Source organism: Halichoerus grypus, chromosome 9 (assembly GCF_964656455.1).
Source record: "Halichoerus grypus chromosome 9, mHalGry1.hap1.1, whole genome shotgun sequence".
Classification (NCBI taxonomy): domain Eukaryota; kingdom Metazoa; phylum Chordata; class Mammalia; order Carnivora; family Phocidae; genus Halichoerus; species Halichoerus grypus.
The window spans coordinates 135,469,417-135,497,320 of NC_135720.1; the positions used below are offsets into that span (position 1 = coordinate 135,469,417).

The 27,904-nt window shown below is 42.1% G+C and overlaps 1 long non-coding RNA gene across 1 annotated transcript in view; it reads left to right on the top strand.

Moving 5' to 3' along the window:
* The window catches only part of LOC144379117 (uncharacterized), a 420,220-nt gene that overhangs the window by 40,451 nt on the left and 351,865 nt on the right, over positions 1-27,904 (top strand). Inside the window, exon 3 of the long non-coding RNA XR_013441422.1 lies at positions 21,932-21,983. This is a non-coding gene — a long non-coding RNA (uncharacterized LOC144379117). The remainder of the gene's footprint in view (positions 1-21,931; positions 21,984-27,904) is intronic.

The window sequence follows — 27,904 nt, forward strand, 5'->3', positions numbered from 1 at the left end:
TACTTTAATCCTCACAATAAACTCTAAGGGAGATTGCATCTTTATTTGTCCTTATTTTATAGAGACTCAGACCAAAACCACTTACCCAGTAAGCCGTGAAGGTGGGATCTGGACCTGGGTCTCTCTGATTAAAATCCCTGCCATTAGCCACAACACAACACCTTTTATAGATATGAAGACCAAGACCCAGAGATGGTAAGCAACTTGTTCCAGATCACACAGCAAAATCGGAAGAATGGGAACTAAATTCTGTCTTTGGAGAACGCGTCCAGGTTTTCTGTGCACTACGGTGTAGTATGCTTAAGGCCTTGCCCTTGGCTCTCCAAGTCCTCCTCATGTGAAATGGTCCTGTTTTCCTTCATTGCTGTTCTGATCATTTCCTTGCTCTCCTGCCATGTCCTCTGAATATATAGTCTTAATTTGCTGCATCCTTTCTAAATTATAAAACTCAGAATTCAAAATAATGCTCTGTTGAAACGGTATAGAAGGCATTGAGGCTGTACCTCCTGTCATTTGGACCTAATTTTCATTGTTTAAGTTTGCATTAATATTTTGGTATAATGTTGGCTTATTTCAAGCTAAGATGAACAATACTTCCTTTTTTTTTTTTTTTTTTTTTTAGATTTTATTTCTTACAGACAGAGCACAAGCAGGGGGAGGGGCAGAGGGAGAGGGAGAAGCAGGCTCCCCACTGAGCAGGGAGCCCAACACGGGACTCGATCCCAGGACCTTGGGGTCATGACCTGAGCTGAAGGCAGACGCTTAACGACTGAGCCACCCAGGCGCCCCTGCCTTGTTGCTTTTAATTTAACTTTACTTCTTATGAAATGTAGGAATAAGACAAAATGGTTCTGTCACATCCTTATTGAAGAAAAAAAGATCCTCCTGATCTGATGAGGATCCCTCCTGAGTTGATAATACCCTGCAGCAAATTCCTGGTTTCTTAAGATACTCAAGGGATGTGCATGTGAAAATACTCCAGTTTCTGGATGATGATTGGATTCACGTTTTATGTCCATATTCACATTGGTTTTTGCTTTCCCAGCAGAAATGTACACTTGCGGCACGTGGTAGACCTCTTTTTTCTCCTGCCTGTTCTCTTTTGCCATAACACCACCTCACTTCTCAGGTGCTAAGGAAGGCTGCTTGGGAGGGGCTTTTGATCCCCCGGCCCTGCCTTTCTCTAGCCAAGTGATGGGCATGTGAAGCCATGCTCTCTGTCCTAGGAATGGGAAACTCGACCCAAGCATAGAATGGAAAACATAGAGGTTGTGATACATCCTGAAGATGGTAGTGTCCCCTGAGCAGTGGCCTAGCAGATCTTATAGATCTTACTCAACATCTCCTCTGATCTGTGAGCCACTTCACATATCCTTCTGATAATGTATGTGGATATATATATGTGCAGATGTAAAAGTCAGAATCACTTTCTGCTAATTGCATCCCAAACAGTCCTCAGTCTTACGCTGATCTTTGGAATATAGTTGCCTTTTGGAAATGGCCTTATCAGAAAGTTCTGTTCTGTGACGTAAACAGAATAGCTAATTTAACCAACGGAGTTTGTTCCTTTCATATCACATTTATCGTAGGAATTATTTCCCAACACATTTTTTGGATTGTAGTTTAAAAATATATTTGCCACATCTAATGCAATAAACATGTTCTTCTAAAATTAGCAATAAATGAAATTTTATAGATTGATGTCACTAAGGGCAATTGCCAGTTGATGAAAATCAGTGTTGACATTGATATTGAATCTTTTTGAATGGTAATCAGACTAGTGTTTATAAATTTAAAATGTAGCAGACTTAGTTTTTTCCCAAAAGGGAAACACTTTTAGATTTTTAATTAAATACTCATGTTTGAAGCCTGTTGATAAATAATCTTTGTGACAATATCATATCATTGTTTAGGCAGTATTTTCTATATTATAGTCATAAACCCTAATAGCAACAGGACCTTTTCAATTGTACTTCTTTTATTGTGTTGTCATCTGTCCACCAGGCAACTCCTTCATGTGGGACAATTCCCAATTCATTCATTTCATATTTCTTCCTGAGCTTCAGATTCACTGTCTCATCTTTCTGCAGAAAATGTTCACCTTATTGTCCTGTGGACACATACAATTCCCCTGCTGTTCTTTTTTTTTTTTTTTTTTAAGATTTTATTTATTTTTTTGACAGAGAGACACAACGAGAGAGGGAACACAAGCAGGGGGAGCGGGAGTGGGAGAAGCAGGCTTCCCGCAAAGCAGGGAGCCTGATGCGGGGCTCAATCCCAGGACCCTGGGATCATGACCTGAGCCTAAGGCAGAGGCTTAACGACTGAGCCACCCAGGCGCCCTTCCCCTGCTGTTCTTAAACCAAATCATCTCCAACAGCAGTATTAAGAACATTATTTGTTATGTTCTAAGTCTCTTCTTTGATGGTCTAAGGTGGAAATTTCTCCCTGGTTTCAGTATAGAAGAAATGAGCTAAATCAACTGATCTGCTTTACTCTCATGGATCCTCTGACTCTTTGGGGATCATGAGTACAAAGAAGTTTAAAGTCAAGTTTGTGGCCCTCTTCTGGTCCCTCATGGCTTCATCTTATTTTTCTATACTTATTTTTTATCTGGCCTCATTTTTAATTTTTGTTTTACCTTATTGTATTTATTTTTAAAGATTTTATTTGAGAGAGAGAGCAAGAGTAAGAGCATGGAGGGGGGCAGAGGGGGAGGCAGAAGCAGACTCCCTGCTGAGCAGGGACCCTGGGATCATGGATCATGACCTGAGCCGAAGGCAGATGCTTAACTGACTGAGCCACCCAGGCGCCCTTACCTTATGTTATTTAAACATACTGCATAGTATGCATTTTTATAAGCTTCTGTAAATCCTTTTGTCACTAGTAAGGGTATAAATAGTAAAAACTAAACACATGGATCCATCCTGTTCTATTCATATCGCCTCCTGCTTTGCTGGTCTCTTTGTCTCTGAGGCTTAAAACTTGGAGTTCTTTTGAATCCTCTCCATCCCTCCTTCCTTGTAGCTGGTCAGTCTGCAGGAGTTGTTCAGTTGTGCTCCTATGGTATCACACCTGGGGGGAGAAAGGGAACTGTGGTCATCTGTCCGGGAAATTTAGGACAGTATTTGAAGAGATACGATGATCTTGTACCTTCCAGATCTCTGACAGTTTGGTGAAGTCAGTCTCCCCCCCCCCCCCCCCCCCGCCCCCAATCTATTCTTTACCTTCTTATGATTATTTTACCTGGATTAACTCTTTACCAGTTTACTAGATAATTCCTAGAATTATGTTGTAAATGACTTTGTCTTCAGACCAGTACTTCTCAAACTTGAGCATGCATCAGACTCCCCAGAAGGACTTGTTAAAACACAGATTCCTGGGCGCCACTTTCAGAGTCTCTGATTCCGTAGGTCTAGGGTGGGCCTGAGAATATGCATTTCTGACATGGCACCTGCTGAGGCTGCCGCCCTGGGAACCATTGCTCTTGATCGCTCTCCTCATGCCACCTATGTGCTTCTCCCTGGGTACAGCGCTCTTTGACATCTTCTCAAAACCTTCACTGGCCCTTCATCGTGTACTCGATCTATTTCCACGTTTCAAATGTCCTAACTAGTACTCAGGAGCCGGAACAGTAATTTAAATGCCACTGGTCTCTTTCATTCCGCACTGTTTCTCCTTAGTCATGCAATACTCTTGCTGTCCTCATCTGTGCCTTAATGGTCAACTCCTTCTCCAGAGCTCTACTCCAGCGACATCCACTTCATGAAGCTCTGCCTGATCTAGTCCCAGTTTTAAGTCAGGGCTAGCCCTCTTTTATTCTTCTAGTGTTTGGAGCATTATGCCCTTATTTATTAGCATGGTTCTCTTGTCTCATCAACTGAATTTAACAACCGCTGAAACAAGAAGCAAGGACTCTCATTTTCTAGTACATGCTTTTTACCTGGAAGGTCGTCTTTAAAATTTAGCTACTTACATGGAGATTTTGGGGGGTGAGGGCACAGAGAATGAATGTTGTTATGAAACATTTGCAGAATTCCCCTGGGATCGCATTTCTTCTAAAGCAAAAATAACACTGCCCATTTTCATTAATGCAAATAAAATATTTCACAAAATGGATAACAAACAATTAAGGAAAAAAGACCCCATACTAACTCATCATGCCATAGGATTTCAGCTGAGCAGTAATTTTTGTCTCCTCTTGATTATTGCCAAGGTTTATTAATTAAATATTATAGCCAGTTTATGGACCAAATTATATAGATGACAAACTATCATAGAAGTATGCCATACTTTTGCCAACTTGTCGATAATAAAATGTTCTGTTTTGATACAGAAAGATGACTATATTAAGATAGAATGGCCATGAAATACTTTTGTGGTATTTTTATAGGGGTCGCCTGATAAAGGAATTTTCCATCAAATGTATTTAGAAAATTCTAGATTAAACGATGTTAAGTTTTATTGAACCCCAGGACTCCCCAGAGTACATAATGTGCTAATGTATTTTTAGGAATCTTTAAAAGAGAGCATACAATGTTGAGCATTTTTTTTCAAAATTGATTTTATTTTAATTTTATTACATTTTTAATCTGCTTAGCCGCTCAGTGATAAGTCCGCTTGCATCACCGTTTGGGAACCTAGGCACAAAACTCCTGTGTAAATGTTTGGAAAAAAGACAGTTGCCATTGCAATGGCCCAAATTCAATGAACTGGTAACACTAAGCATTTGATATACACACACCTCTACCCAGTGATGAATGCGATGCTCAGGGTGACAACTCCCGAGTTCACACTTACTGGATTTCCTGTGATCTCTGATTCCTCCAAGCCACTGGGCATGTGTTTTGTCGAGGATGGAGGAGGGAGGTTGCTAGACAAAAGATCCAGCTGGCTACTTCATTTGGCTGCAATTGGCTCTTGCTGCCAATATAGGATTCTGCTCAACCTCATTGCTTGTGCAGGGTCCAGATCCTCAACAGAGTTCCTTTTACAGGTCTCTCTGGAATATGCTGTGTTCAGATGTGTCGACAGCAATTTAAAGCCAATTAGTAAGGCTCCTGGTAATAAAAGGTTGCATCAAGGAGCTGGGAAATCAAGGGTTCCACTGCCATGATTCCTGAGGCTGCGAGAGTTGTTCCTGACACTTGCATTCCTTCGGGGAGTGGGGACATCGGGGCGGTGGCTGTGTGGATTGGTATTAATAGAGTAATACGTGTCCCTAGCCAGCCTTTCCCTACTGGTTTTCTAGATGATTATCAACTCTACATGTCATCGGATTCCATCTGTTCTCCAGCTGTCCGTGAGAAGAGACCTGCTTTTGCACTTTGTGAGCATTTGATTAAAAGGGCAGTGGCAGAACTCGAATCTCTGATGTCTTTACCTCCAGCCACCCATCTTGGCAGCGTTTTCTATATCGTAGTAAATAAAGTCTTCTTTCAGTCTATCAGGGCACTTTTAGATGTTGACTTGCTTCTAGTTTGGATCTGGGAGCTGTTTTTTTATCCATTGTCTTAAAATGCAGTGTAGTAAAATACTTTTATTGTTGGAATACCCAGGAAATGGTATCTCTTTCCAAGAATGTTGGCCCACATTTTTGTTAATTTATTATTCTATATCCTCTTATTAATCTTTTTATTTTATTTTATTTATTTGACAGAGACACAGCGAGAGAGGGAACACAAGCATGGGGAGTGGGAGAGGGAGAAGCAGGCTCCCCGCTGAGCAGGGAGCCCGATGTGGGGCTCGATCCCAGGACCCTGAGATCATGACCTGAGCCGAAGGCGGACGCTTAGTGACTGAGCCACCCAGGTGCCCCATATCCTCTTAATTAATCTTGTACTTCGCTTGATTCAGAGGTTTCTTTCTGAATCCTTTAGTGCCCAGGTGGTGATGATGATGATGATTAACCACTGGGCCAAGAGGCATTTATAATTATTCTGACTTGATATGAGGTCCTCTTTCATTTATGTTCTAACGGCTTTTCTGTACTGTTTGGATATACTGTCTGATTTTTTTTTAAGCCATTTTAGGATTAAGTGTTGAGAGTGGTCACTTTGGTCTTCTATCAAACAGGAACAAACATTCATGAGATCTGCTTTTAAATCCATCTCCCAGCCACAGTCTGGGTTTTAAAATTACCCAAGTAGGGATTAAAAAAGATCCATCAGATGCTTATTTTCTTGTTAGATCTTTGTAAGTTTCGAATGACCTATTTAATGTCAATGTATCTTGGGATCTTGTGGACTTTTATCCCAGTATTCTAGGATTCAGTTGGTTACCCTTCCTTCTTTGGTCCCTTCTTTGGGGTGCTTCACTTTGCAACCTGACAGCTAACTCCAAGGTAGACCCGACTCTCACTCTGTTTGCTAGTGATGATAAATAACAGATGGGCATCAAGAGCTGGAGGTGTGAACCTGCCAAGGCATGGCAGTACACAGGTGGAGGGGGAGAGGACCGTGGAAAGCAGAGTACGTCTCCTTGAGGTGCAGGGAGAGCCAGCCTGTAAGAGGACATCTCTCTTACTGCTGCAGGAAAGGTGGGTTGAGGAAGCCATGAGGGAAAAACCCCAACCTGGGGACACCGGAAGCTCCTTTCTCTCTTCCATATTGTGCTTTAAGATCCGCTGTGTGAGGGTAAGAAGTCGATGAGCTCTGCTTCTCTTATAGCTTTCTGAAGAACCAAAAAACCCAACCAAACAAAAACACGCCAAGAAAAAACACTTGAGAGAAGCTCCTTCCCACTGGATCTGCAGGTGGTGGTTTTTGATTATGATCACTGTTGCGTCTTTCCTGGGAAAGCCTCCATCTTGCTCTGTTTTCTCAAAGATTAACACCTGGTTTTCCTGAAGGAGATGGCGATACTGTCCAGACCTCTTCCTGACTAAGAACTGTTCCTCGGGGCGGGGTGTGTGGAGGGGAACACAGGACAGCCACTGTGGAGAAACTTCTAGGAACTTGTTGGGGCAGGTGAGGTTCTTTAAAACTTAAATTGGCTGAGTGAGCCACTCACTCTCTGGAAACTTGGGTCCTAACCACCCAGCTGAGATATTCTGCTTTGCTGATGTCATGTGGTACGGAAACTGTCTTCTTCTGGCTGAAAACAATCCTAAAGAAAGTCAGCCTCATGGGGGGAGAGGGGGAATGGGAGGAATGTCCCTGGCCAGGAGGCCGGAGGTGCCCCAGGAAGCGGGTTCCTCTGAATAGTTAAATGGCTGCCTCTCAACTTGCACAATGTCACATTGAATTTGAAACAGGGAACTTTTTATATTTTTCCCCTGATTGTGCTGGCACCTGGCAGATGCCTATTTACCACAGGCATCAATACACATAGTAATCAAAGGAAATCAGAGGCACAGATTAGCAACAGCTGCAAGTCATTAGTGACAGACACGGGAAAGCACAATTCTGCACCCAACTTTGAAATAACCAATATGAGTATTTCAGAGCACGAGGGTTACCGCAGGGCACTTGCTAACAGGAGAGCGGCCAAACAATAGCCGGGCTTGTCTCTCAAGAGAGTCCTCGAGACAGCACCACGCACTCCATATTAGAAACCAATCAGTCACACGGTATTGGTCCATGGGGTGTCAACCCTTCTCCGCATATTTGTGTGCATCTTCTGATCAAAGGGTGTCGTAACTGAGAAATAACCTCTGGCTGGTGAGAAGACTTGTTCTCTCTGATCATAATTTTAGTGCTGGGAGTTTGCGTGTATTCCTGAGGACTTAATTATATCATTGACCGAGTTGGAAAGGGGCATCTCGATGGGAAAATAAGACCTTTCCCTCTTCAATTGAATTGTATTTTTTTCCACATTTCTGTTTGAAAATCAGCTCTGATGGATAGCCATTCTCTTGCTAGTTACATATTTTCACTGGCAGCACTAACCTTAGCCTACTCCAGAAAATACTATTCAATTTTTAGCTTTTCCCTAATCAATTCATTCAGTGCCTCGGTGGAATATAAGTTGGTCATTTAAAAATTTCTAGCTGTTGCCTGATATGTCCCAAAACAAATTTAGCTAGCATGGGTTTCTATTTTAGACCATCTCTGGAAATGCAGATTTACTGTACCACTGGGTAATGGTTTAGAGATAAACAGACACAGTGAGTTGCTGTCTGATTACCAGGACTGGGCAAAATTTAGCATTATATATATATATATATATATATATATATATACACACACACACACACACACACATATTGCAATAATTGGACCATTGGACCGGAGGATGTAGATTAAATTGGTCTCATCACCACATGTGGTCTCTTCTCCCACTTGATATTAAGGTTGGATTATTCTTTTCTGTTTAGAAATCTCTCCTTCCTCCTGATCTCCCTCCCCAAAAATATCTTCTGAAGGTTTTTCTAAAAATTCTTATAATAAGTAACTTGTTTTGGAGATTAGGATAAGGAAGGGAGAAAAATGCCGCCTTTTATCTACTTCAGAGCCAGCCACGAAGTATCAGCTCTTTAATAACAAGCAATACGCTGTTATTTTAGAAGAAAGCCCCCAGGGAACATGAGTTCAAGGCGCACACCGGACATCATAGGCATTGAGATGCATATTCTTGTCTTACGTGTTGTTTTTTAAACCTTTGGAGGTGAGAAATTATTTCATACCTGATTAAGTACCCATGATCTGTAGGCTGAGGGAGATGTGATTTCTTGGGGTCATTTTATAAGGAAGCAAAGACATGGTATTAATGCATAATTGTATTTACTAGTTAATTCACATATTTATTGAAAGTCCACTGTGTCTCAGGGAATGCTTAGGCGCTGTGGATAGTGCATCAGAATTAACGAGTGACTTGTACTCCATCCATGATGAGGATATGGACTACTTATGTTTGAGGTGGTGGTTTGACTACAAGTATTCTTGCATACGTTTGCTTTTTCCTTCATCCCGCCCTCCTTCCTTCTCTCTTCTCCCTTCCCCCTTCTGCCTCCCCCTTTCATTCCTTCTCCCTTATGGTTTAGACCTTAGAGGGACGAAGCATTGTTACCCAGAATTCTCTAATTCAATAAAATAATGCATTTTTTGAGAATTAATATTAGAGTAAAGCTACTGTAACAAAGCCCCACATTTCAGCGGTTTAATGCAATACAAGTCTATTTCTTGCTCACGTAACAATCTAATGACGGTATTCCTAGTTGGTGGGAGGCTTTCCTCCATGCCGTGACTCTAGGAATCTGGGTCCTTCCATTTTGTGACCCTGTCTGCTTTGGAATCTTCTGCTTCCAGCTGGTGGGAAAGGAAACAGCGGGTGAAGGGGGGCATAGCCATTTCCTCACCCGTTTGGTCTGAAATGGGCAAACATCACTTCTGCTCGTGTACTGTGCGGAGAGGTGCCTACATGGCCCCACTGGATGAGATTCTGAGTCTGGGGCTGCATAGACATTCAAGGTGACCCTTCTATACCATGGAAGTGGGAGGACAGGTATGAGTAGACACGATTAGGTGTCAGGCACCATGCCAATTTCTGGAGATAAAAGATGGGTAAGCCATCATCTTTTAGGGTGGTGGGAACCACCAAGATAACCCACCTAATCACTCATGACAGCTGAGTACTAAATAAAGTCGTATGTGAGCACAGATGAGGGGACAAATGCCCCAGCAAGCAGAGCCTCAAAGGTCTCCATCTGGCAGAGGAGAGGAAGGAGAGCATCAGCCCTGAGCAAAGGCATGGAGTGGAGGAGATGCCCAGGATGTCTAGGCAGTGGTGAGCTCCTGCATGTGGCAGGTGCCCAGCGATGTGGGGGGTGAGGGTGGGTATAGCCGGGACCAGAGCAGAGAGGGCATTGGGGGCCATGCCTTTTGCAGGAAGCACTAGAGAAGGAATGTGAATGTGAGCTGTGTGCTCAAGGCTTCAGACACAGGTCTTCTGGCCCCACTCCTTCCTGAAGCCCTTATTGCTTGGGTATTTCACTACATGTGTGCAAGGAAACTGATTTGTAGGACTTAAAGTCCTGTGTGACTTTTTGAGTTGAAAAGTGTTTGGTTTCTAAGAAAGGAAAAGCTACCTTGGCATCTTTGTTCCTTACTGGGTAGGAATGTATCCGCTTATGAAAGAGGCACATTAAATTGTATGAATCCCCCCATCTGACTTCAAGGTAGACATTTCACCATGTATTTGAGGTCCTTTCCCTTTCTACCAATACTTGTAGTTGTGAATATGAGACAGAGTTTGGATTGCAGGTACAAAAAGAGGCTTGTCTCAGCTGTTACGGGTGGAGAGCACCTTGCGCTGTGCTCTGAAGCTGGGCTTAGGGGACACTCCAAAGAACTGGGCCCCTAGGGGTTGAACGTAGGAGGCCAGCTGTAAGACACACACACATTGCTTTTCCCAAAACCTTTCATAACTGGAATCAAGGGGCTGGAAGAGACCACAAGATTAACATATCATGTAACACTGTTAAATTCAAAGTGAATATTTGCTTTCCTTTTTGTTTAAGTGGTCTCAGGCTAGTTAGCAAATGTATTGCCACTTTCTATGCCCCCTCATAAATGAAGAGAGACTGGCATAGGGAAGTAAATTACTAAGCTTTATTTATTAATCTACTGTTTAATGAACTACTATTGAAAAATGAAGACTTGGAGACTGGGGTGGAAAGGAGAGGGAGCTAGAAATATGGGTAAACTGAGGCTTCTGCCAGTGTCTAATAAGATGAGGCTGTGTATAAATAATTCTGACACCATGAATGTGTTAAGTTCCATAAGGAACTGAATGGACAGGAGGGAGAAAGAATTTATTTCTGGAGGAAATCAGGGAAGGCTGAATGGAGTAGGTACCTTGAGAAGTGGGTCTGAATATTCTAGGTGGAGGGAGGTTAATCTAGAAAGACAGGGAAGCCAGAACAGAGACATGGGGACGAGTAAGTGTGGGGAGCATGTGGGGGTCAGGGAGTCTCCAGCCAGCTGGAGATGGGGCTGCCAGCCATGGGAGTGGGGAAATGGGTGGAGGGGAGAGGAAAGAAGGGTCAGGGATGTTCACATTGGGAACAGCCTTTTTAGGACCTGTTACATGCTCAGGGAGCTTGGATCTAAAATGGGAAGGGTCTACTTCTAAGCTTTCAGGCAGAGAAGGTATTACTCAGATTTTCTGGACAAAGACCCTGAAGCTTAGAAATGACCAGAGATCAGCCTGAGGTTACATAGCTGGTTGTTGCAAGAGGGAAAAGGGGTTCAGGAGCTCTGAACCCTGGCTTTCTGCATGATACCAGGTCAGAGAGATGGTCTGAGGACACGAGCCTTCGGCTTTGTACACAAGACAGCACATTTCTCCGAGTGGAGAGTCAGCCAATTGTGAACACACTTTGGGCTCTTTGAGAAAGATGTGGCACCCCCCCCCCACTCGGGCCAACCAAACCCCTACCTTGCTACCTGAAGCTTTGGCTTCTGTCCCCCCCCCCCCCCCCCCACCAAATCCTCATTACTTTGGGAGTCAGAGAAAGTACCATGGATTAGAAGGACTGTTTATAAAACATAAAGACAAATGACTATCAGAAAAGAGCTTTTGAGAGAATGAAGAGACAAAACTTACTATAGCTTAATGGATGTCTTGTCCAGTTGGCTTTGTGTGTTTGTGTGTTTACCGTAAAATACAGAATAGAGAATATGCCAGATTTCCTTTTTAGAACTTGGTAAAAAAAAAAAAAATTATAGCAGATGAACATTAGGCGAAATCAGAGGGGGATTTTGCTCACATATGAAAGTTTACAAGAAATCTAGTTGAGTCTGGTTCCAGTATTTGCTGAAGTTTGTGGCTGTGTCAACAAAGATGGGTTAAAGTAAGCATATTTTAGATCCTAAACAGAGCAGTCTCATAGTCTGGAATAGAGAGTAGCTTTAAAATGTTTTAAAATGGGTTTCCTTTTCTCTCCTTCCAGCTGCGCCTAGTGCTAGGGGAAGATGAACTGGCATGTTCTTTGTTACATAGCAGCCTACCCACCCAGGGGAGCGAGGCACGTTAGAGTTTTCAAGACCCAAGTCCTTTCGATCAGCTGATAGTGGAGTTGGGGAAAATGGATTGGGAGAAGCTGCATAACCATTCAGGGTGGGATTGCAACACCTGGAACATTTTACCACGTTCTCCATAGCAGGGCTCATGGTCTCATTGAGAAAACTGGCCCCAAACAATGGAGCAGCCGCTGAAATATGCTCGTACTGGCATTTGCCCCACGTCTGTCGGCCTGTTGCCGTTGCTGCTGTGTCTTGGCTGTGGATGTGGTTTGAGTGGTGTGGAGAAGGGCGTTCATTCCAGGTGAACGTCTTCGTTTTACTTCCGTACTTTCGTGATTTTACTTAAAAGTCTCTACTCAGATCAGCATTGTCTTTATGCATTTGATTAGCCTCTAGTGCACCGAGGACCAAGTGATCCTTTGGTGACCCAATATTTGTCATTCATCTATTTTGTCCCTGATGCAAGTTCAGTTTTTTAAAGACCTTGGAAATTTTGATCTTCTCTTTATAAAATGCTCTGTAGGTTTTGTGCTCCATAATTATTGTAATATGAACTTTTTTAAGATTTTATTTGTCAGAGAGAGAAGGAGAGAGAGAGTGTGGCAGGCAGAGGGAGATGAGCAAGGAGCCCGACGCGGGACTCCATCCCAGGACCCCGGGATCATGACCCGAGCCAAAGGCAGATGCCCAACTGACTGAGCCACCCAGGCGTCCTGGTAATATGAACTTTTTTATGAACCCAAATCTAATACTGAAGTTTTCCTGAAAATTTTTTTTGGTATGTTTTCTTTCTTCATCTTTATGGCTTAAATTAGGGGATTTGGCAAAAACATTAACTTTCCAAATCTTTCTGGTTCCATAAGAACAAAGCCTACATTAAAAAACAAAACAAAACAAAACTCTTTTGAGTATAGCTGACACTCAATGTTACATTAGTTTCAGGTGTATAACCTAGCGAGGGGACAACTCTGTATTTACGCTACGCTCACCACAAGTGTCCCCACACAATGCTATTACATACCCTTGACCATGTTCCCTATGCCCTACCTTTCATCCCCATGACTTACTCATTCCATAAGTGGAAGTTTGCACCTCCCACTCCCCCTCATCCATTTTGCTCATCCCCTTGCCCTGCAACTATCCATTTATTTTCTATATTTATTGGTCTGATTCAGCTTTTTGTTTATTTGTTAGAACAAAGCCTACATTTTGAAGGTGAAGCCTTTTTAAATAGCCTTAATATTAGGAAAACTTGTTAATATTAACACAAAAGTTAACATAATAACTTACTATTTAAAGTTGTAATATTTTCCAAGTGCTCCCCTGTCTCTGCCCTCTGCAGGACAAGGGACCAGGTCTAGAGGATGGCAGAAATTTGTCCACTGTCTGCACAGAGCCTGGTGTGTGGGGTCCACTTTATATGTGGATATTTTTCAATAAATATGTATTTTTCTCTTTTATGATTTTCTTAACATTTTCTTTTCTCTAGCTTTATTGTAAGAATACAGTATATAATACAGGACATACAAAATATGTGTTAATTGACTCTTAGGAAGCCTTCTGGTCAACAGCAGGCTATTAATAAAGTTATATGTGGATCTTTGGGGGGAGGAGGGGCTGATGCCCCTAACCCCTGCCTTGTTGGAGGGTCAACTGTAATTATTAAATATTGCTGAATAAATATATTTTCTCATTTAAGAATCATAGCTACTTTATGAGGCTGGGGATATAAAGTTGATTCTCCTTATTCACGGTAGTTATATTCTATAAAGTCATTGTGAATATTGAATTAGTGAATGCAGAACTGTTGCCACTAAGGCAAATAGAGGGTTAAGTCCCCGGGAGGATCTGCTCATAAAATTTCCATCAACTGATCAATACATAACCTTATTTTATGTGTGTTTATTTAAAGACACCTTATTTAATATATATTGTGGACTCATTAACATTGAACTCATGGCCAAAATCACTACAACTCATGCTTGAGTGAAGCTTATCCAACACATATTTAAGACCTACCCCAGCCTTCTTGCACTAGAGCACTAGACAGAAGGTCAGCACTACACTTGGGCATTTTATTATTTTTTTAGAAAAAAAATTATATTTTAGACACGAAGGATACAGAATTACTTAGGTATTTTGGTTATGCTCACTGTCACTGCCACTTGAAAAAGTCTATTGGATTGCGGTGATCTTTTTTTTTTTCCATTGGTGGAATTACACATAAATTTTTTTAATTAACATATAATGTATTACTTGTTTCAGGGGTACAGGTCTGTGATTCAACAGTCTTACACAATTCACAGTGCTCACCATAGCACATACCCTCCCCAGTGTCCATCACCCAGCCACCCCATCCCTCCCACCCTCCTCCACTCCAGCAACCCTCAGTTTGTTTCCTGAGATTAAGAGTCTCTTACGGTTTGTCTCCCTCTCTGGTTTCATCTTGTTTCATTTTTCCCTCCCTTCCCCTATGATCCTCTGCCTTATTTCTCAAATTCCTCATATCAGTGAGATCATATGATAATTGTCTTTCTCTGATGGACTTATTTCACTTAGCATAATACCCTCTAGTTCCATCCACGTCGTTGCAAATGGCAAGATTTCATTTTTTTGATGGCTGAGTAGTATTCCGTTATATATATATACACCACATCTTTATCCATTCATCTGTTGATGGACATCTCGTCTCTTTCCATAGTTTGGCTATTGTAGACATTGCTGCTATAAACATTGGGGTGCATGTGTCGGGGGCCATTTTAAACAGTGAAATCATCATCATCAAAAAAAATGAAATCATCAACAAAAAGTACAAACAGTGTGGGCAATGTGGCAATAAGCAGACCAGGAAAAGGACCCTTGTTCACAGTATGAGGGCCGAAACCAAAAGGCAGAGTGTCCTTGTTCACCAGCAGCAGGTAACACGCACGTTAGCCATGGCATGAAGGACTGTGAAGGCACCATGGGTAGTGATTCAGGGGTTAGAAATACTAGCAAGTAGGTGGGTTCGCAAATATGGAATCCCTGAGTTAATGAGGATTCACTGTATGGGTACATCCTTTTTGTGTATTTGGAAACTCCAGAAGGAAACTCCCAAGTTCAGAAAGAAATGTCTGCAGTCATCCAAGTGGAACTGAAACCTGGGTCTTCTGACTCCTGGGTCAGTGTTCATTCTACCACCCTGGGCTGCCTCCTGGGAAAATAGAGGGGAAACCTATGACTGGGCTCATTAGCGCATAGAAAGTGCCCTTTTTTTTTTTTTTTGAACAATGTGTGATATCTGCGCTTAAAGTTATCAAGCTTTATAATCTGAAATGACTCATGGAAACCTTGGAAAATTGTCTGTTATGTAATTTGTAATGTTTTTTCTTTATACCAAAAACCTAAATAATCACTGAAATCTTATCCTGTGTCTGTAAAAGGAAAGATAACTAGGGTTTAGTCTTCCCACATATAAATTGAAATAGTGCACATGGGATCATCACAGTTCATGGCTTCGCTCTTACTCCGAGGACAGCGAGTCCATGCTTGTTTCGCACAAGCTTCCAGGAGTGGGAAGAGGCTGGGGAAAGATGAAGATGGGTCACTGGCTTCAAAAATATCTTGAGGGTTATTCTGTGTCGGTTTGGTGCCTTCATCCTTGACAGATGCCAGCTAATTCAGGGTACTCAGCTCTAAGTAGAAAAATCAAAACTGGCCAGATTAAGACTTTAATTTTAGATACGTAATACGGAGAGGACTTAAAATACAGCTATGTATTCTAATGTCGGGAACAGGAAGAAAATAACTTGCGCATTATTAATTTTATGACACTTCCAATGTTTTCAGAAAACCTTTCCCAGTTGTGTTCTATAGGACATTAGTATTCCATGAAATCTTAAGACACTATGTTAAAAAAAAAAAAAAGGCTTTAAGGTCAAGAGAGTTTGGGAAATACTAGTTTAAATGAGTTTAACCAAGGTTTTTTTTTTTTTTTTTTTTTTTTTAACTAAAGTACAGAAGCGTTCTAGCCTGTGTATTGTAGGCTTGTCAGAGCGCTAATAAGCTTGCATGTGTGATCATGGTCTCAGCACATCTACCTGTGGAACAGCCAGCAATGTCCCCTGTTCTGTAGATCATGGTTTGGAAAATGCTGTTGTGCGGTATAATGTACACATTCCAGGGGAGGTGCGAGAGGAGAAAGTTAAGATTTTCATCCTGCTGAGGGAGATGGAAAAGTCCCATGAGATTGATGACTTTCCCTCCCTTACACAGCGGTAGAGTCCTAGCCTGTGAAATTAGATCTCTACTAGCAATTCGTGGCGGGGAGAGAGCATCTACCTGCCCCAGGGGGAAGGGAAGGAAGTTTCCTTGTGGTCATGTAGTGCACAGTGGGCCAACTCAGTGAGTCTTCCTGAAGCCGGGGGGGGGTCCGTGGAGGCTGTGGGTAGGATGTCCTTCACAGCCAAGGGTCAGCCCAGGACTCCTAGAAGTGCGGGGCTTATAGTGGGGTGAATGGTCTCCCCTGTTCCTCTTCCACTCCTGCATCTGCTTGGAACCTGCAGATGTGACCTTATTTGCAAATAGTGTTCGCAGGTGTATTAAGTTAAGCATCTCAAGATGAGATCACCTGGGGTTATCTGGGTGGGCACTAAATCCAAGGGGATAAGCATCCTTATAAGAGAAAAGGCAGAGGGAGATTTGAGACTCAGAAGACCACAAGCCAAGGAACTCCTGGAGGGATCAGAAGTTGGAAGAGGCAAGGAGAGCCTCTTCCCTGGAGTCTTTGTCTGGAGTGCAACCCTGCTGACCTCTTGCTTTCAGACCTCTGGCTTCCAGAACTGTGAGGGAATAAATTCCTGTTGTTTTAAGCCACCATGTTTGTGGTTCTGCGTTATGGCAGCCTCAGGAAATGAATACAGGGCTGCAGGTGAGGAGAGATGGAAACTGACAGAGAAGTAGGTAAAGTTAGAAGATGAGAGCTCCTAAGTTCACATGGCAGGGGTCAGCCCGGAGAGTCCTCTGGAAAGGGAGCTTTCAAGAACTTTCATGTGGCACATGGAGGTCACACTGGTGCAACCAGCAAGCTCACGGCCAGGTGCTGTGGCAGAATTAGAGGAATGGTGTCTGGGGGTTGCTTGGACAGCATGGCCACCACAGGAGGACAAGGAGGATGTTCTGCCTGGCTGAGGGTTTGAATAGGGTATCACTGGCGGGGGACGGGGGGGGGTGGTGGTAATAAAAGATGGCTTGGCAAAGGAATAAAATAAATTTCCTCTGCCTTGGATAGATCACTGGTGTTGGTAGTCTTGTGGATGGATTTCAGAGTGGAGTCAGCCCACAGCTAGCATGGCCCTTGACTACGGCTGGGTCCCGCACCCCTCAGGCCTACAGGAGAGCATCTTCAGGACATCACAATGTGAATTTTGGGGACCTGTGCCCTAATTAAAAGACTTCATACATGTTTCGCCATTAAAAAGCGAACAGAAAAATTACTACGAAATGAAAAAGTTGCTACTATTTTTATCTTCTAAGGCAATGACAGATTATTCCCATGGGAATAATTCCATTGCCTTTGAAAAAGCCCTGATGATAAGCCCTTTGGTTGAGAAAAACAAGACTTCCTAGGCACATTGAGGAGGAGTCAGAGGGGACAAAGACAGTGCCTTCTTGTTCTGCATAATAGAGTAAAACTGAGGGGGCTAGGGTCTGTGAATGGGGAGGGAATGAAGTGAGGTGGGTAGTGTCAGCCGGAGCTCCCAAGAACGTGGAGGGAAGCTGGGTGTGGTCTGTGCTGGAATATGGCTCCTGAAAAATTTACTTTAGTCAAGAATGGCCAATACATGTCTACCTTTGTCTGGTACTGAAAGGAAGCCCTTTCCTGCTCTGGGCTGTTGTCCATTACACTCCAGCTGTTAGCAGAATTCTACACGCATGCTCTTGTTAGAGACGTTTCAGGAAATGTGGGAAAACTACGGTGTCCAGTGTGTGTTGAGGGGGGATATGACTGGGGGGGCGGTCTACCTGTCACAGATACTGGGAATGGAGGAGCAGGGATGGCAGGCTGTGGAGTGGACTGACTCTAGGGAGGCAGGGCCAGATCTAGATCTGAGGGACGCTCTAGATCTCCTGCTGTGTGTGTGGCCTGGAACCTTTGTTTTATCTACTAAAGCAGGACTTATCCCAGAAGAATGGGGGCGGGGGTCATTCAGACTGGAGGTAGCTAGGCACCTGAGTAAAATCAGATGCGCTCAGGATTTGGGGCTGAGTGGGTAAGGTTTGGGTATGCCGCATTACTATATAAACAGCTGCCTTAATTATTGTATGTTGTTAAACTCGATATAATAACTCTTTGGTAGAGCATCTGCCCTATATTCAGAACATCCCCCAAAGGATGAGTATATATTGTTGGGGGTGGTAAGGTGGATACTAAGGACAGGGGAAAATGGAGGAAAACTACGTCAACCAGAAAAGGCCCTAAAACCACTGACTGGTGGTGCACAAATGTGATTCTCCTTGAACAAGGAGAGCCGAGAAATGGGCCAGCAGAATCACAAAGCTATTGGGGGGGAGCTGGTATAGGTGACTGCAGAAGGAACAGAACGTTGCAAGCTAGGAACATGCCATTCAGCACTGCGATGTGAAGTCACCTTGAGAATGGGGAAGTGACTGTTGGAATCTACTTGGTAAAAACTAACAAAAGTGGGACTTGTTGCTAAATGTGTTTATTCTGTCAGATTATCAGGCTTATTCTTTTCGGATGTGGAAAGATTTTGAATATTCAGTGATAGGTGGGAGTGAAACATCATTCAGGACTTCACCCCAGGCTCTCAGATTTGTGGGCATAATTTAACAGGACATCAAATGTTATTACTTTAACCATCATAATGCCCTGGGCCGGGGGGAATCCTGTTTGCTTATCAGGGACCCTTGACTTTCCTGTGATATCTTCCCATTGGGATTAGATGGATGTCTGCTTTCTGACTCCTTCGGAGGCTTGATTGAGGATTAGATCACTCAGTCCCAACTGGCCATTTCTCTCGGAGGATGGGCAAATCAGTGCTAATTGATACTTTTTATATTTAATTACACTTAATTTCTTCTGTCTGGGTGCCCTGAAACCGAGAAGAGGAAAACAGTGCTCTACATGCAAATCTTCTAACATAAACATTTCTTAACCTCATTTGCTGCAGGATTAGTCCAAATATAGAATCCTTAAGATAAAAGCTGCTTACACTGGTTTCTTATCTGTATTTCCATCCTGTCTCTGGAGTCCCTCTTTCTGGAAACCATCTCTGTGATGGGAATTTGCTTATTCTCTATTTCCCTAACACTCAACTCTTCCATATTTAGTATTATAATCATTTCCGTCCTTTTGTTAGTTTGCCTAAGCTAATTCCATAACCCGCAGGTCTGTTTCTCTGCCTTCAAATCACCAGGCACGGGGCTCTGGTCACAGTGCTCTTCCCAATGGTTTTAATGGCATCACCCCTCCTTCAAAGCCTTGATACCTCCCACTTCCTTCTGGATAAAGCTCCTGACCCAGTCCCAACTCACGATTCCAGATTTTCTCCCAAGTCCTCAGGACTTACACCTGCTTGCTTCTCTCCTTCCCTTTGCTAGTGTGAGTACTGCATCCTAGTCTGGACACTCTCCTCACCTCCTCTTGTTCCTCCCCTCTACTCTTTTTTTTTTTTTTTTTTTTTAAGATTTTATTTATTTGACAGAGAGCAGGAATACAAGCAGGGGGAATGGGAGAGGGAGAAGCAGGCTTTCTGCTGAGCAGGGAGCCCGATGTGGGGTTCGATCCCAGGACCCTGGGATCACGACCTGAGCTGAAGGCAGATGCTTAACGACTGAGCCACCCAGGCACCCCAACTCCCCTCTACTCTTGAGGACCGTTTCACACAATAAATCTCTTGCATATCTAATCCTGTCTTGGTGTCTGGTTTTAGAAAGATCCAAAATGGCATGAAAGGGTTTCCAGCCTCCCCTCACACTTACCAAACTCTTAGATCCTTGGTTTGACCCTTGACCCCTTATTTCTTGGTGAGTTCCTTTAGAGACTTGCCTTTCTTGCCAGTGGACCCTGGGGAGGGTCATTCTGGTCTGGGCCTTCCTGACAGATGTCCTAACTATGAATCTTGGAGTTTGGATTGAGTTTTCCCTCTTTAGAAAGACACATAGTTCTTTTCTGCATATTGTCTTGTCCCATCCATGGAACTCAGCACTCAAGGGGAGAGACATCTTCTGTGCCTGTTTTTTTAACATATGTTCTGTTCCATCCTTTTCTCCAGAGTGAGGAAATGCCTATTACCCTTAGAGTTTGAAATCCAAGGCAGAAACTGTTTAAGTTATTTAAAAAACATTTGCTCCTGGTGAATATTTCTACCCCTGGACTTAATAGAGGCTCATCTGGTTCTAGACATCTCTTCAGTGAACACCTTTTCCAAATATTTCTTTTTCACTATATTGTAAACTTTTAAAAAAAATTGTAAGCTTCCTGAGAGCTGCTTCTTGTGTTTCAGATTGCTCATTTGTAATATTGAGGGCTAGATTAAGTTATTTATTTATTTATTTTTTAAATAGAGGAAGAGCGAGTGTGTGTGCAAGCAGGGGAGGGTGGGGGAGTGCAGAGGGAGAGGAGAGAGAGAGACTCTCAAACAGGCTTCATGCTCAACGTAGACCCCGACACGGGGCTCGATCTCACAACCATGAGAGCATGACCTGAGCCAAAACCAAGAGTTGGACACTTAACTGACTGAGCCATCCAGGTGCCCCTAGATTAAGTTATTTTAAAGACCTCTTTTAGTTGTGTGATTTTCCAGAAAGATCTGTTAGAAATGGTCTAGTAAATTACTTTCTTCCTGTGAATATTGTGTCTATTCTCTTCGATAATCTACCTTTCATTTCTACAAAGCGTTTTGCAGTTTGTTCACATACATTACATTAGTTGATCCTTGTATCCACCTTGTGAAATGTCAGAGTAAATATTAGCTGCCTTTTACGTGTCAGGAACTTGAGACTTGTTGAAATTAAATGACAAGTCTCCAAGTGCCTGGGGGAGTCACTGGGTCTGGTGCCCCATGTCTTACTAATCCCCTAACTCAAGATGATTTTCTTTTTCCTTCATGACCTACAACTACGAACTCAGCATTCTTCAGAAAGCACCTTCATGTTTCTCTTACTTTCAACCGTCTGCACTTAGGCGCAGAGGGTTAGAAAAGGTGCCCCAGATTCAAATGCCTGAAAAGGTAAGTCAGGGTAGCAGGGTCAGAATCCCACAGTTGGGAGGGAGGGGACTGTGGCAGACAGGAGAGCACATCTGAGGGAGACAGTACCCAGTCAGTCCTAGCCCTTTGTGCCATTTAGGAATGCTGGCCTGGGGTGGCTAAATTTTCACTTTTCCAAGGAAAGCTGGAAATAATATATTTTAGTGTGAAATCTGCATTTTAAGATGCTCAAAAAAATTAAAAAAAAAAAATGAAAACCCTAGAGGCACCTGGGTGGTGCATTTGGTTGAGCGTCTGACTCTTGCTTTTGGCTTGGGTTGTGATCCCATGGTCATGGGATTGAGCGCAGGGTCTGCTTGAGATTCTCTCTCCCTCTCCCTCTGCCCCTCAGGTGCTCTCTCTCTCTCTAAAATGAATAAATAAAAATAAATCTTAAAAAAGAAAATCCTAGGAGGCCAAAATACATCTACAAGTGATGTTTGGGTCCATAGATCCCCAAGTTAGGGGCTTCTGATTTGGAGGGATAAGCCATATTTAACTCACTCTGTAAGTTCCCCTCTCAAAATCCTGTGAAATCATTTGGTGAATTTTACCACCTTTACTAAGAGTTTGGTTGTAAATAATGTAAACAGGAATAAGTCATCAATTGTTGGATGCTTCCTGTGTTCTGGGGAGTATGCTGGGTATTTGGTGCACAGCTTCACTAATTCTAGCAACCTTAGGATACATCTATTTTTTACCCTTATTTTACAGATGAGGGAGAAGAGGTCCAGAGCTGACCTAGCTTGTGGAGGCCACACAGTCGGTAAGTAGTGGAACCAGAATCCAACCCAGGTTTCTGGCCTCAAAGTGCGTTCTTGCTCTTCATTTAATACACATATTGCCAACATCCTCAGAGAAGAGAGAGAGGATCAAATGAAAAATACGGTACTTCTATTTTGAAACAAGTCAAAAGTGACATCTTGTCATATGTATGGAGAACTTAAAAGACAAGCATAATCCTATTTTTTTGGTGGGGGGGGTGGGGAGTGGAAGAGGTGTGTTTCTCTTTGCAAACCTGGACAGGGAAGACAAAAAGAGACTGCCCACAGTAGGATGTGTTCCTCCTTTCTTTCAAAACTCCAAGCCAGAAATAGGTTCCCGACCAGCTAGTGTTTGGGTTTTGTATTCAGACTTTGTCGCATTGACCACAATGTCCTGCGAGATGGCCACTAGCTTACTTCTGCTCCCTCTTGACTCCGGTTTCCAGAAAGCAAAGCTCGGGTGAAAAAAGACCTTTTGTTTAGGATCTGAAGTCAAGTCCAAATATAACAAGATCCCAATAACTTCCTCCACCCCCTAGGGTTTCAAACCAAATTCACTCTGCCCAGATGGCTGCTTCAGAAAGACAGAGCATTCCCCCACTGCTTCCTCTTTCTGCTGGCTGCCCACTGATTACAGCTAATGGCTCCCAGCTGTACAGCCTCCGAAGACGGGGGGGAAGACGAGTCTTTGAAAAATAATTTAATAACCAGACTCCTCCAGCGATGGGTGGGGTTGATGCCAGTCCTGTTGGAGCGCACTCTCATTCAGAATCTAGCTGGATGGCGTGCTTTGGAGAGAGAGGAGTTGCTATGTGCATTTTGAAGCCCTCTTGGTTTTCCCTATAAGAATCTAATACTCTATTCCTTAAGTGTGGTTGAAAAAAAATTCATCTCCAAATGCTAAAATAAAATAGATATGTATGCCATATACTTCTTTAGCTCCAATTCAGAGAACTGTTGGAACTACCTCTTAGGGCTATGACTTTATCCAAATCACATATACTTTAAGATCAATCTCTTTGAATGATTTTCTGCCATGTTTCTATCATACAAATAATTCGATGTCTACGGTATTTTAAAACTTGGCAACCTAGAGTGTCCATTTCATCTTTGAAATACCAGATTCTTTGAAAGGTTGACTTCAAATACTGTGACCCATCAGAGCGAAAAATTAAAGGTCAAAGGATACCACCCATGCAAACTCTTGGTAACAGATTTATAGGGCTTGGTGGGCCTTCTTTCTTCATTTTCTTCCTCTTTCTTATTTTGGATGGGGAAGGGAAGATGAAGGAATTTCACCAAGCTAAAATTCGATGGTTTCCTCAAACCCTTTTTCTAGAACTGTTTAGTGGTATTTGGAATCTCCCCTCCATGAAACTGCAGACAAGATTTATTGCACACATCCATACGGAATGTCACCTGTGCACCAAGCCAGGGGCTGAGGTTAGATACATAAACAACTTGTTGGTGCTTCATGTCCTTTCAGAGCACTGGCTGAACAGATCACAGTCTTGAGCAGTTGACTATGGTGTTGTCTAGTCCTAGAATAATCTCTTTATGGATCATCTTCTCTTCTTAGGAGGTAATGTGGCTTAGTGCAAAGAGCATGAGCTCTGGAGTCAGAGTTGTGTTTGAATTTTGACATGCTCCTTGCTTAAACTTTTCTGAGCTTTACTTTTTTCGTCTGTAAGATGGAACTTGCAGGCTTGCTGTGAGGAATAACATCGTGTTGGGATGCTGGCAGGGTGGTTTGTAGGCCTCCTTTTAAATAACTGAATTATGGCCTTTGTTATACTCCATTCATTATATGCTATATACTTATATATGTACATAAAATCAGGCAATGGAGGTCTTCATTGTGCTTTCAATTGACTCACAGGGAAAAGAGGGAAAGTGAATTTTTGTTATAAGGTACTTACAATTTAAATCTTATTTTCATCGTGTTTTAATCTTCAGAGTAATCATGAGAGGTAGATACCATTAAGCCTATTTTAAGGATGGGGAATTAAGTCTTGGAAAGGTTGAGTCCTGTCCAAGGATAATATCTTTGGAGGATTTTCCAACTTGGTTGTATTATATAAATTTGAAAGCTTCATATTCTGGCATTTCTACTTTGGCTTTGAAATACTGGATCTTCTGAAAGGTTGTCTTCAAATACTTGTTCCATTCAGGATTCTGTACTATTCAAGAACACAATTAAACATGAACAGTCTATCCTAGGGCAACAGAGTCTACGAAAGAGGCCTGCTGCTTCTTTATGGTTACTACTAAGCAGTAAGCCCTTAGAAAGCTGAAGATTTTCAGCTTGATTCAAGGGCTTGCTCTCTTGGGAATGAGTTCAATAAGAGCAAAAGATAACTTACCATGAGAAACTTATTCAAGATTCTGACTTCAATGGAATCTCTTTTTTTTTTTATATAAGTATAAAATCCAGAGAAAAATGTTGCATAGTATATGAATGGCTACTATTTTTGTGAATTTACTAAAGGGGCAGATACAGAGCTTAGCACTTTACGGGAGTAGCTCGCCTCCCTCCTGCCCCACCCCTTCCTTCTTCCTTTCCTTCCATTTCTTTCTCTTCTCTCTCCCTTTCTCTTTCTCCCTTCCTTCCCTTCCCCTCTTTCTTGATTATTTGGGAGGGGCTATGTGCCTCACATACTTTCCACCCTTTCTGTAATCAAACCCCACTTTCTGATTATAGAGGGGGGGCATTTGATCTGGATTAGGCCATATCTCTCAACTAGGAATTTAAGTATTACGTGTAGAGACCAGGGACAAAGCCTACTGGAGTTGAGTCATATAATGGATGGACCTCAGCTGGGTAGTCCATGGAAAGGCTCCTGCTACTGACCCCTGGGCCCATGGTTTTTGTCCATGGTTTTTGCACCTCTTCCATAATCTGGTGAGCTGTCTCAGTATCTTTCCAATACATTGTTTCACTTCAATTACCCAGAGTTAATGTTGTTTAAAACCAGAACCTTAACTGACTAGACATATATGAGCTACCTTAATCTTCACATCTATCTACATAGTAGGTGTTATTCTTCACATTTTACAGATGAGAAATTGAAGCTTCCTGATGATAAAGCTTTGATCAAGATCATACTGTTAGGAAGAGGCTGAGTTGGTGTTCAAATTCAGTCCCACCGAGCCGGGAGCCTGATGTGGGACTCGATCCCAGGACTCTGGGACCATGACCTGAGCCGAAGGCAGTTGCTTAACCAACTGAGCCACCCAGGCGCCCAGTGGTGCACCATTTTCAACTTCCTTATTGATTAAAAAAATAAAATTAAGTTTGAGCAAAAGATTGGTGAAAATTTGTTTCTACAGGTCTGTGCTAACTTTAGTGAGAGAAGTTTGTTCAAATACATTTAGAATCTCAAATTTGCTCAAGACCTTTGATTTAGCCATTCTAAGAAAATAATCAGGGATATAGAGAAAGATTTATGTACCATGGTATTTTCATAATGATATTTCTAATAGCAAAAATAAGTAAACTAAGTGTCTAATGATCTGGAAATGGGAATAATTGGGAAGAATGTTAAAAAAGCAGGAGGTCCCAATATTCTCTCACTTAACAATTGTTTATTGAGCAGCAACAATGTGCAAGGCACTGTTAGAGGTATTGGACAGACTGCAGTGAACAATATAAAGTCTTTGCTCTCATAAAATTCCATTCTCGTGGGGAAGATGACAAACAGATACATGTATGATTATGACCAATATTATGGATAAATATAAAATAGAGTTAAGGGGATAGAAATTGATTCAAAGCAGGAGCACATGTTTCAAGATCTGAATGGAGTGCAAGATTAAGCTATGCAAAGATATGGAGTATATCCATGAACAGTTGCCATCATACGGGGTAGCAAATCACTGCAAAACTCAGTGGTTTAAGATAAAATAATTCTCTCCACGTAATTTATTCTTTCTGAGGTAGGTAGACAGGGTTTAGCTGATTGAGTCTGAGCTTGTCTGGGCTTGGCACCAACTTGAAAATTATGCTCAGGTCTGTGTCATGTGAGTCTCATCCTTCTTGGACAAGCAGGTTAGTTGGAGCATGTTCTCCTCATGATGACGACAGGGACAAGAGGACAAGCCCTGTCATACAAGCATATTGTAAACCATTCTTTGTGTCATGTTCACTGATATTCTATTGCAAATTCCTAAGCAAATCACACTGACAAGCCTGATCTCAATGACAAAGGGAAACCTATCCCATCCAGAGTAGAAGTAGTAGGTGAATGAATATGTGATGAACAGTAATTCAAACAATCCTAGGAGAGGAGAGCATCACTGAGTGGCAGAAGTCTTTTTTTTTCTTTTAACTGAGCTATATACTTCACATACCAAAAGATGCATCTACTTAAAATGTATACTTCAGTGGTTTTTAGTATATTCACAGAGTGTGCAACCATCACCACAATCTAATTTTATTTTTTATTTTTTTTAAATATTTTATTTATTTATTTGACAGAGAGAGACACAGTGAGAGAGGGAACACAAGCAAGGGGGAGTGGGAGAGGGAGAAGCAGGCTTCCCGCGGAGCAGAGAGCCCGATATGGGACTCGATCCCAGGACCCTGGGATCATGACCTGAGCCGAAGGCAGTTGCTCAACAACTGAGCCACCCAGGCGCCCACAATCTAATTTTAGAACATTTTGGTCACACCACAAAGAAACACATTACCCACTGGCAGCCATTGTCCATTCTCCCATCCCTACAGCCTAGTACCTACTAACCTACTTTGTGTCTCTGTGGATTTATCTGTTTGGAAACTTCAAATAAGTGGAACAGTATAATATGTGGCCTTTTGTGCCTGGCTTCTTTCACTTAGCATAATGTTTTCAAGGTTCATCCATGGTAGAGCTTACAGCAGTGTTTCACTTCTTCTATGGCTGAATAGTATTTTGGATGTATATATCACAGTTTATTTATCCATTCATCAGCTGGTGGACATTTAGAATCTTTCCACTTTTTGGCTATTACGAATAATGCTGCTGTGAACATCCATGTACAAATTTTTGTGTGTTTTCAGTTCTCTTGGGTATATACCTAGGAGTGGAATTGCTGGGTCATATAGTAAATCCATGTTTAAATTTTTGAGATGCTGCTGAACTGTTTTCCAAAGTGGCTGCAACATTTTGTATTCCCACCGGCAGTGTATGAGGGATCCAATTCCTTCACATCCTCCCTAACACTTGTTATGTTGTCTGTCTTAATTATAGCCATCCTAGTGACTGTGAAGTGATATCTCATTGAGGTATTGATTTGTATTTCCCTAATAACTAATGATATTAAGCATCTTTTCATGTGATTATTGGCCATTTTAAAATAGTTTTTTCTTTTTCTTTTTTTTTAAAGAAGTGTCTATACAAAATTTTGGCCCCCATAATAGTAGATTTCCCTTTTATTGAGTTTTAAGGGTTTTTGTGTATTCTGGATATTAGTCCCTTATCAGCTATATCATTTGCACATATTTTTTCCTACTCAGTGGGTTGCATTCACTTTCTTGATAGTGTCATTGGAAACACAACAATTTTAAATTTTAAGCACAATTTCCTGTGGTTTTTGCCTAAGCATTTGGTGCCATATCTAAGAAACCATTGACCCAAGGTCGTGAAGTTTTATGTCTATGTTTTCCTCTTACAACTTATTGTTTTAGCCTTTACAGTTAGGTTTTTGATGCGTTCTGAGTTCATTTTGGTCTGTGGTGTGAAGGATGGGCCTAACTTCATTCTTTTAATATGATATCCAGTTGTTCCAGCTCTGTTAGATAGTAAGACTAATTCTTTCTCCTTTGAATTATCTTGGCATTCTTGTTAAAAACCAGCTGATCATAAGTGCATGGGTTTGTTTCTGGACACTCCATTGTATTGCATTGATCTGTATATTTTATCTTTATGCCAATACCAAGCAGTCT